Source organism: Camellia sinensis, chromosome 8 (genome assembly GCF_055761805.1).
Source record: "Camellia sinensis isolate YWXY chromosome 8, ASM5576180v1, whole genome shotgun sequence".
In the NCBI taxonomy this organism is placed as follows: Eukaryota; Viridiplantae; Streptophyta; class Magnoliopsida; order Ericales; family Theaceae; genus Camellia; species Camellia sinensis.
The window spans coordinates 79,435,259-79,444,779 of record NC_138968.1 but is presented as its reverse complement, the minus strand read 5'-3'; the positions used below and the strand labels follow the sequence as shown (position 1 = coordinate 79,444,779).

At 34.9% G+C, this 9,521-nt stretch overlaps 2 long non-coding RNA genes across 2 annotated transcripts; both read right to left on the bottom strand.

Moving 5' to 3' along the window:
- Positions 1–362: 362 nt before the first annotated feature.
- Positions 363–3,306, bottom strand: LOC145797002 (uncharacterized). The gene is made up of 3 exons (XR_014337884.1): positions 3,169–3,306; positions 2,165–2,203; positions 363–680 (listed from the first exon to the last, which is right to left on the bottom strand). It is a non-coding gene; the product is annotated as an uncharacterized LOC145797002 (long non-coding RNA).
- A 3,104-nt stretch (positions 3,307–6,410) lies between these two features.
- LOC145797003 (uncharacterized) lies at positions 6,411–8,342 on the bottom strand. Its single transcript, XR_014337885.1, has 2 exons — positions 8,213–8,342; positions 6,411–6,728 (listed from the first exon to the last, which is right to left on the bottom strand). It is a non-coding gene; the product is annotated as an uncharacterized LOC145797003 (long non-coding RNA).
- Between the last annotated feature and the right edge of the window lie 1,179 nt (positions 8,343–9,521).

Below are 9,521 nucleotides of genomic sequence, written 5' to 3'. Positions count from 1 at the left end.
ACAACAGTAAAGAAATAGATAGAGGAAATAAGAAAGATTTTATAATTCAATCATCAATTCAAAAAATAGGGAGACAAATTTGTGATATAAGCCTTTTGGAAGGAGAGAAATAGAAAATTGATTATTTTTAATTGTTAAATACATAAATAAATGTTAGTCTTAATTTTAAGAAAAAAATAAGACAGCTAGTTTATACAGGACTTTGCATGACTTTTTTGCATGATGCAATCGTTGAATTTAAATCCAAAATGTCACGCCCCAAACCCGCCCCTAAAAGTTTGGGCATGACCTATTCAGAAACGGACATGTAACCTGGTAACATAACATACGGGGCCTTATCGGAAGCACGAAAAAAATGAAAATAATGAAACAAATAAACTCCATTGAGCTACTTCTACATGCCAGGATCTCATTCATCACATGCATTATAGTGGATAGATAAAGTTCCAACTATAACCCGGAGCATATACATACACATTTACAATGCCAGCCCCATGATTGGGCGTATACAAAAAAAAAATGAACATGAAAGTATATACAACAACCTTAGAGGGACACCCATAAGCAAGTCAACATCTTAACAACTTGACAAAATAAATGGCTTATACAGTGCCTGGACATACGAAGGTTGACAAAAGAAAGCGGACGTCTTGGCTAGGACTGACCACCTGGTTGCTGACCTATAGAAACAGACATAATAGAGAGTGAGCCGGGCTCAGTGAATAGTAATACATAAATAAAATGATGCTTAACTTGAAACATAATACATGTCAATGTAATAGTCTGATTCTGTGCTAAGTACATAACGGCCTTAGGCCCAATCTTGCAACATAAACTTGATGGCTATAAGCCCTTGAAATGTAGTGGCACGAGACCCTTGAAACATTGGCATAAAGCCCTTGAAACTTGTTTGACCTTGTAGTATATTCAAACTTGTAACATATACTTGAAACATACCTGAGCATACTTGAACATCATTCATTAATTCAAACGGAACATATTATCACCAGAGTGTTTCTTGTTGTATTATGTCATTTTCGTACGCTTAACAATAAGAGACTAATTCACATTCTCATGAGAGTCACATAATAATGCTAAACTTTGCACTTGTATCGTAGAATCTGAATAACTTCCAATTCATAAACAATATAGCAAAATAACTTCAAATTCATATGGATACACATGGCTACTCTTATATTTACTCAGAATCTATTCTTCAAGAATGAACATAAATTCTTTTGGGTAAATGACTTAATTCACGTGTTCTATTAATCAATAGTATACACCGTTGTTTAATCGTTCTTATATGTTAACATAGTTGCCTTGCCTTGTAATTAATAGAGTCCTAATGGTAACCGTTGCATCATTCCCACGAGTTGACATAATTAACGTAAAGTTAATAGGACAAAGTAAGCACATTTTCATTAGATTACAGATGACTTTATCGGTTTCACAATTCCACCGTTCGGCCCTTGGCCTGAGGGGTTCACACATTCACAATAGCCTTTAGGTTTCATAGATTCACAACTCATCACATCGGCCTTCGGCCCTTTGGATTCACAAGTTCACAAGTTTGGCCCTTGGCCTCATAGCTTCATAATTTCACAAATGGCCCCTGGCCACATAGGTTCATAGTTCACAAATGGCCCCTGGCCACATAAATTCACAAGTCGGCCCTTGGCCTCATAAATTCACAAGTTCACAAGTTTGGCCCTTGGCCTCATAGCTTCATAATTTCACAAATGGCCCCTGGCCACATAGGTTCATAGTTCACAAATGGCCCCTGGCCACATAAATTCACAAGTCGGCCCTCGGCCTCATAAATTCACAAGTCGGCCCTCGGCCTCATAAATTCACATATACATAAATTAGCTTTTGGGTTTCATAGGTTCACAATTCGGCTCTTGGCTTCATAGTTTCACAATTCACAACTCGGAAATTCATACTTCACAAATTCGAGATGCATATTTCACAAATCCTTTTTGATGTTTCCATAATTTCACAATGTTCCTCATATAGCATACACCTTTGGTGTTTCCATAATTTCACAATATTTACGTAGCATACATAACATACATGTCAACATAATTCTTATGACGAAGATCATAACGTCGATAACAATAATCATTAATGGTTAAAGATACATCGAAGTACTACTACTCACAGTGCTACAACGGAGTGCTTGGCCCTCCTGAAGTATGCCCTGTACACATATATAACTTAGTCATTAGTTCTCTTTCCTTCCTTTATTATTCTTCACAAGCCTACCATTATCCATCCATTATACCACAATTTCCTCCATCTCAATATATCTATATATAGAAATAGAAGATTACCATTCTTACAAACACAATATGGAATTTTTAATCAATCACTTCGATTTCAAGATAGGAAGGAATTGTATGGACATCTTCCATATTTTTCCAAAAATAAATCATTCTCTTGATTTTAATAACTAAGCAAGCCCACAAGTATTTAGCAAAATAATTTGGGATTAACCCATTTTGGAAAACTCTATATTTTAGGTCACAAAAATCAAAGTCAACATAGTCAATACCATCTCACATAATCACTACAATTCAACATAAGCAACATGATTCAACTCAACATCATTAAATATAATTCAACATAACTCAAGAGAAATTCTTAAATTCCATTTCAACATTCCAAAACCAAGTTCATATCATTCATACCATTAATAGATTATTTCCCCAATTTTCCCTTCACATGCTAGCATGAATTCCAATATTCATAACAAAGTTCATTCGCAAATTTTAAACATAATTTTCAAACATTTCCAAATTCTAATTAAACTTGAACACATATAATTCAATACCTCAATTTCATTATGCTACTTTCAATTTGGGCCAAATCATTGGGTATCATCATTAATCAACCTAGGGTTTCAAGAAAAATGAGGATGTTTAACAAAAATTCACACTTCTTAAATTACCACTTTTAATTCCAATTTTCCCAATGGTTCTAAATCTAGGATTCACAATTCATCATTTTAACCCACCAATTTAACTCCCAACATCCTCAAACCATAAAACCCCAAATCTCATACTATACACTACAAGCTCTAAACATGGAAATTTTGTATTTAGATACTAAAATGTCACAAATCTATCTAAGGATATAAGTATTGAAGAGTATTCAAACCATTACCTCAATAATCAAGCAAAGAAGTGAGCTTGAGAAGAAGCCTTCACAAATCCAAGTTCTAATCGGGTAAAATCATTGATCCTCCCTTGTTCTTCCATCCTTGATGCCAAAAACCATGGTGGATCATGAGCAAAGTAAAGGAATTCAAGGATTTGGGGCTAGGGTTTCGGACATGGAAGAGGGGAGAAGAAGAGAGGAAAAGAAATTGCAAGAAATGGCCCCAAAATCCCGTTTTTAGAGCTGCTGTCCCGCACAGGCCGCACGTGCAGCGCTATTCCCCGCACGTGCGGCTCTGCTTCCAGCACAGATGTGAAAATTTCAAATGGGTATAACTCTCTCATCGGGACTCCGTTCTAGGTCGTTCTTGTGTCCAAATCGAAGCCCCGAAAATAAGCTTTCCAATGGTTCTAACCTCACATTCAAATTCAAAGTGTGGAAAAAGAAAAGGACAAATGAATGACGGCTGATCGTAGATTAACTATTCGAATTAAATTCGTTGGTCCAATCTTACTTTACCATCATACCACCACCTCAAACAATAACCCAAAATAAGGTAAGAACATTCCAAATACACTATTAAGAATGTCAAAAATGAGCCCATGCTCGAGCGGAGGGTAAAAAAATTTCAAGCCGATACAATAAAGGTCGCCATAACTCAGCAGATAATTCTTTAATTCCGATAGATATAGTTGAATTAAAACACATTAAACCCTAATTAAATAAGGATGACTTTCTATACGCATTTGGGGGTCATTACATTCTCCCCACCTTAAGAAGCTTGGTCCTCCAAACTTGATTCACCTTGTCACAAGTCTAGTTCCGTCCTGGACATATAACATTTCTCAATCATTTAGCCATTCACAATTCTATACAATTAATTTCGATGGAGTTTGCTCCCAAAATCACAAGTAATTCAACTCCACTAACTAATTGATAACCCAATTAATAATATTACTTCGTAACATTTTCATTTATTACTCCACAAATCATATCTTCCACATAATAGAACAGCTTAAGGGTATTCAGAAATGAATTCATTTCAAGTATTCGTTTGCATGCAACTCATAAACTATCAAACATAATTCAAACTTTTTAAGTTCACAAATAACCCCCATTATCATAATTCCTTCAAGATTAAGGAAACATTCACGACATAATCATGCGTCAAAGGTATATACTTCGTACAACGATTAGACCCACAGTAGCAATTAAGTTCTAAATCAACGATTTCGTGGTTCTTTGTTCATTACCTAAATTAGACTTATCAGTTCAAATCAAATCCCTAACACACTCCAAATACCAACTTAAATCTCATATCAAGGAATTACATGTTCAGAGTAGAGTATTAGTAAAATCAAATACAGATTAAACCTTAATGGTCATACTTCCCAAATTACAGTACAGGAACTTATCAGACCTTTCAAAGATATCAGATGATGGAATAATTCCCAATAGCATTAAACTTATTTAAACTTTGATAGAACAATCTCCAATTCAACTTATAACAGATAAGACAGAATAGCTTGAAGCTCAACATAGAGCCTTCATCAAGCATGCCACAATCAATTATCAAATGAAGAACTCGTTCATGCATAGCGAGATATCTCTTTCAGAAAACTTGTCATACCTTGAACATTCGGAGTTCCGTAGCGTATCTAGTCATTTTGGGAAAATTATTCAGAAAGTTTATCATATCATAAACATGTCGGAAGTTCATAGCATTTTTATTATTTCCGAAAATACTTATCATATAAAACATTTCGTAGCCCAAAATATGGATTTCCTTAAACATTGTATAGCATAGTTGTTGTTAAAATCATTTGACAAAAGTACCGAATGCAGATGATGGTATGACATCTCTAAATAACACGGATCACATAAGGTTTTTTTTTTTTTTTTTTTTTTTTTTTTTTTTTTTTTTTTTTAATAAACACTCTTTTCCGTATCATAATAAAGGAACAAGCCTTAAATTAAGTCTCATATAAATATTTCATCCTTAATCAATAATGGTGGGTTTATGATAACAATACGTTAGGTTCAGAATAAAAACACATCAAAGCAAAATTATGTCCTTCAGTCAATTGGCAGTCCACAAAAGAAACACAATTTCCCTATATCATTAAACTTCTATAAAATTCTACCGAACATTATGTGATCACAAATCATGATACTTGTATTTATTAACATTCCAGGTAGCAATTTCAACATTCTAACTCTTGATTACCAATTCCATGCTCGTTATCAATCATTAAATATTTTAATCATAATAATTTCATGAATTGTCAGCTACCATAATTCTAATGTCTCTCATCATTTCATGTTTCCAGAACTCAACATGTTTGTACTTCCCATTAGCCAAGTCAAAACACTACAATTTCATAAACCTTAGCCTTTTTGTTTCCTTATACATATCACGTAGAGAAATATTGATTACAGATTACAATTTACACATAACAAAATAGATTACAAATGGTAGTGTGAGATTTCAAATGTCGAATTTCATATTTCAGAATGCAAATTTCGAATTACAGACTTCCATAACAAATTACACACAATTCTAAGAGGGGTCATTATATACATAACTTCTTCAAACAGCCATTCGTATTCAACACAAGTTCAGTTAGCCCACAAACACATCTTATCAAATACTCATATGCAGTAATTGCACAAAATCACAGATCTAAACATTGTTGTGACAAGGAAGACTATATCATTTTCTTTAGTCTTAGGATTATTCCATACCTAGGGTTTAATCACTTCATCTAAACAGATGATAAGAAACTTCCAATCCGCAAATAACAATCGATAACATACATCTTATTTAATCATTGACATAGGGACTGTCTTACCGATCAGCTCGAACCCTTACCATGCTTCCGCTGCACAATTCTGTTGATTTAACCCCATCTGCATGCCTTACCATGTTCTACATCACAATCATTCACAATATACACAAGGAATATACAATGGACAGGGGTGATAATCGTTAGCGTTAACAAATTGCATTTAACGTTGCCATCACTTTCTTTCATATGCACTAAGGGTTTAATGCATGATGCCTAAGTCTTTTCTAGACATCCTAAAACTCAATGGATTCGTGTGTGAGATAGCAACTCGTGCTCTGATACCACTTGTCACGCCCCAAACCCGCCCCTAAAAGTTTGGGCATGACCTATTCAGAAACGGACATGTAACCTGGTAACATAACATACGGGGCCTTATCGGAAGCACGAAAAAAATGGAAATAATGAAACAAATAAACTCCATTGAGCTACTTCTACATGCCAGGATCTCATTCATCACATGCATTATAGTGGATAGATAAAGTTCCAACTATAACCCGGAGCATATACATACACATTTACAATGCCAGCCCCATGATTGGGCGTATACAAAAAAAAAATGAACATGAAAGTATATACAACAACCTTAGAGGGACACCCATAAGCAAGTCAACATCTTAACAACTTGACAAAATAAATGGCTTATACAGTGCCTGGACATACGAAGGTTGACAAAAGAAAGCGGACGTCTTGGCTAGGACTGACCACCTGGTTGCTGACCTACAGAAACAGACATAATAGAGAGTGAGCCGGGCTCAGTGAATAGTAATACATAAATAAAATGATGCTTAACTTGAAACATAATACATGTCAATGTAATAGTCTGATTCTGTGCTAAGTACATAACGGCCTTAGGCCCAATCTTGCAACATAAACTTGATGGCTATAAGCCCTTGAAATGTAGTGGCACGAGACCCTTGAAACATTGGCATAAAGCCCTTGAAACTTGTTTGACCTTGTAGTATATTCAAACTTGTAACATATACTTGAAACATACCTGAGCATACTTGAACATCATTCATTAATTCAAACGGAACATATTATAACCAGAGTGTTTCTTGTTGTATTATGTCATTTTCGTACGCTTAACAATAAGAGACTAATTCACATTCTCATGAGAGTCACATAATAATGCTAAACTTTGCACTTGTATCGTAGATTCTGAATAACTTCCAATTCATAAACAATATAGCAAAATAACTTCAAATTCATATGGATACACATGGCTACTCTTATATTTACTCAGAATCTATTCTTCAAGAATGAACATAAATTCTTTTGGGTAAATGACTTAATTCACGTGTTCTATTAATCAATAGTATACACCGTTGTTTAATCGTTCTTATATGTTAACATAGTTGCCTTGCCTTGTAATTAATAGAGTCCTAATGGTAACCGTTGCATCATTCCCACAAGTTGACATAATTAACGTAAAGTTAATAGGACAAAGTAAGCACATTTTCATTAGATTACAGATGACTTTATCGGTTTCACAATTCCACCGTTCGGCCCTTGGCCTGAGGGGTTCACACATTCACAATAGCCTTTAGGTTTCATAGATTCACAACTCATCACATCGGCCTTCGGCCCTTTGGATTCACAAGTTCACAAGTTTGGCCCTTGGCCTCATAGCTTCATAATTTCACAAATGGCCCCTGGCCACATAGGTTCATAGTTCACAAATGGCCCCTGGCCACATAAATTCACAAGTCGGCCCTTGGCCTCATAAATTCACAAGTTCACAAGTTTGGCCCTTGGCCTCATAGCTTCATAATTTCACAAATGGCCCCTGGCCACATAGGTTCATAGTTCACAAATGGCCCCTGGCCACATAAATTCACAAGTCGGCCCTCGGCCTCATAAATTCACAAGTCGGCCCTCGGCCTCATAAATTCACATATACATAAATTAGCTTTTGGGTTTCATAGGTTCACAATTCGGCTCTTGGCTTCATAGTTTCACAATTCACAACTCGGAAATTCATACTTCACAAATTCGAGATGCATATTTCACAAATCCTTTTTGATGTTTCCATAATTTCACAATGTTCCTCATATAGCATACACCTTTGGTGTTTCCATAATTTCACAATATTTACGTAGCATACATAACATACATGTCAACATAATTCTTATGACGAAGATCATAACGTCGATAACAATAATCATTAATGGTTAAAGATACATCGAAGTACTACTACTCACAGTGCTACAACGGAGTGCTTGGCCCTCCTGAAGTATGCCCTGTACACATATATAACTTAGTCATTAGTTCTCTTTCCTTCCTTTATTATTCTTCACAAGCCTACCATTATCCATCCATTATACCACAATTTCCTCCATCTCAATATATCTATATATAGAAATAGAAGATTACCATTCTTACAAACACAATATGGAATTTTTAATCAATCACTTCGATTTCAAGATAGGAAGGAATTGTATGGACATCTTCCATATTTTTCCAAAAATAAATCATTCTCTTGATTTTAATAACTAAGCAAGCCCACAAGTATTTAGCAAAATAATTTGGGATTAACCCATTTTGGAAAACTCTATATTTTAGGTCACAAAAATCAAAGTCAACATAGTCAATACCATCTCACATAATCACTACAATTCAACATAAGCAACATGATTCAACTCAACATCATTAAATATAATTCAACATAATTCAAGAGAAATTCTTAAATTCCATTTCAACATTCCAAAACCAAGTTCATATCATTCATACCATTAATAGATTATTTCCCCAATTTTCCCTTCACATGCTAGCATGAATTCCAATATTCATAACAAAGTTCATTCGCAAATTTTAAACATAATTTTCAAACATTTCCAAATTCTAATTAAACTTGAACACATATAATTCAATACCTCAATTTCATTATGCTACTTTCAATTTGGGCCAAATCATTGGGTATCATCATTAATCAACCTAGGGTTTCAAGAAAAATGAGGATTTTTAACAAAAATTCACACTTCTTAAATTACCACTTTTAATTCCAATTTTCCCAATGGTTCTAAATCTAGGATTCACAATTCATCATTTTAACCCACCAATTTAACTCCCAACATCCTCAAACCATAAAACCCCAAATCTCATACTATACACTACAAGCTCTAAACATGGAAATTTTGTATTTAGATACTAAAATGTCACAAATCTATCTAAGGATATAAGTATTGAAGAGTATTCAAACCATTACCTCAATAATCAAGCAAAGAAGTGAGCTTGAGAAGAAACCTTCACAAATCCAAGTTCTAATCAGGTAAAATCATTGATCCTCCCTTGTTCTTCCATCCTTGATGCCAAAAACCATGGTGGATCATGTGCAAAGTAAAGGAATTCAAGGATTTGGGGCTAGGGTTTCGGACATGGAAGAGGGGAGAAGAAGAGAGGAAAAGAAATTGCAAGAAATGGCCCCAAAATCCCGTTTTTAGAGCTGCTGTCCCGCACAGGCCGCACGTGCGGCGCTATTCCCCGCACGTGCGGCTCTGCTTCCAGCACAGA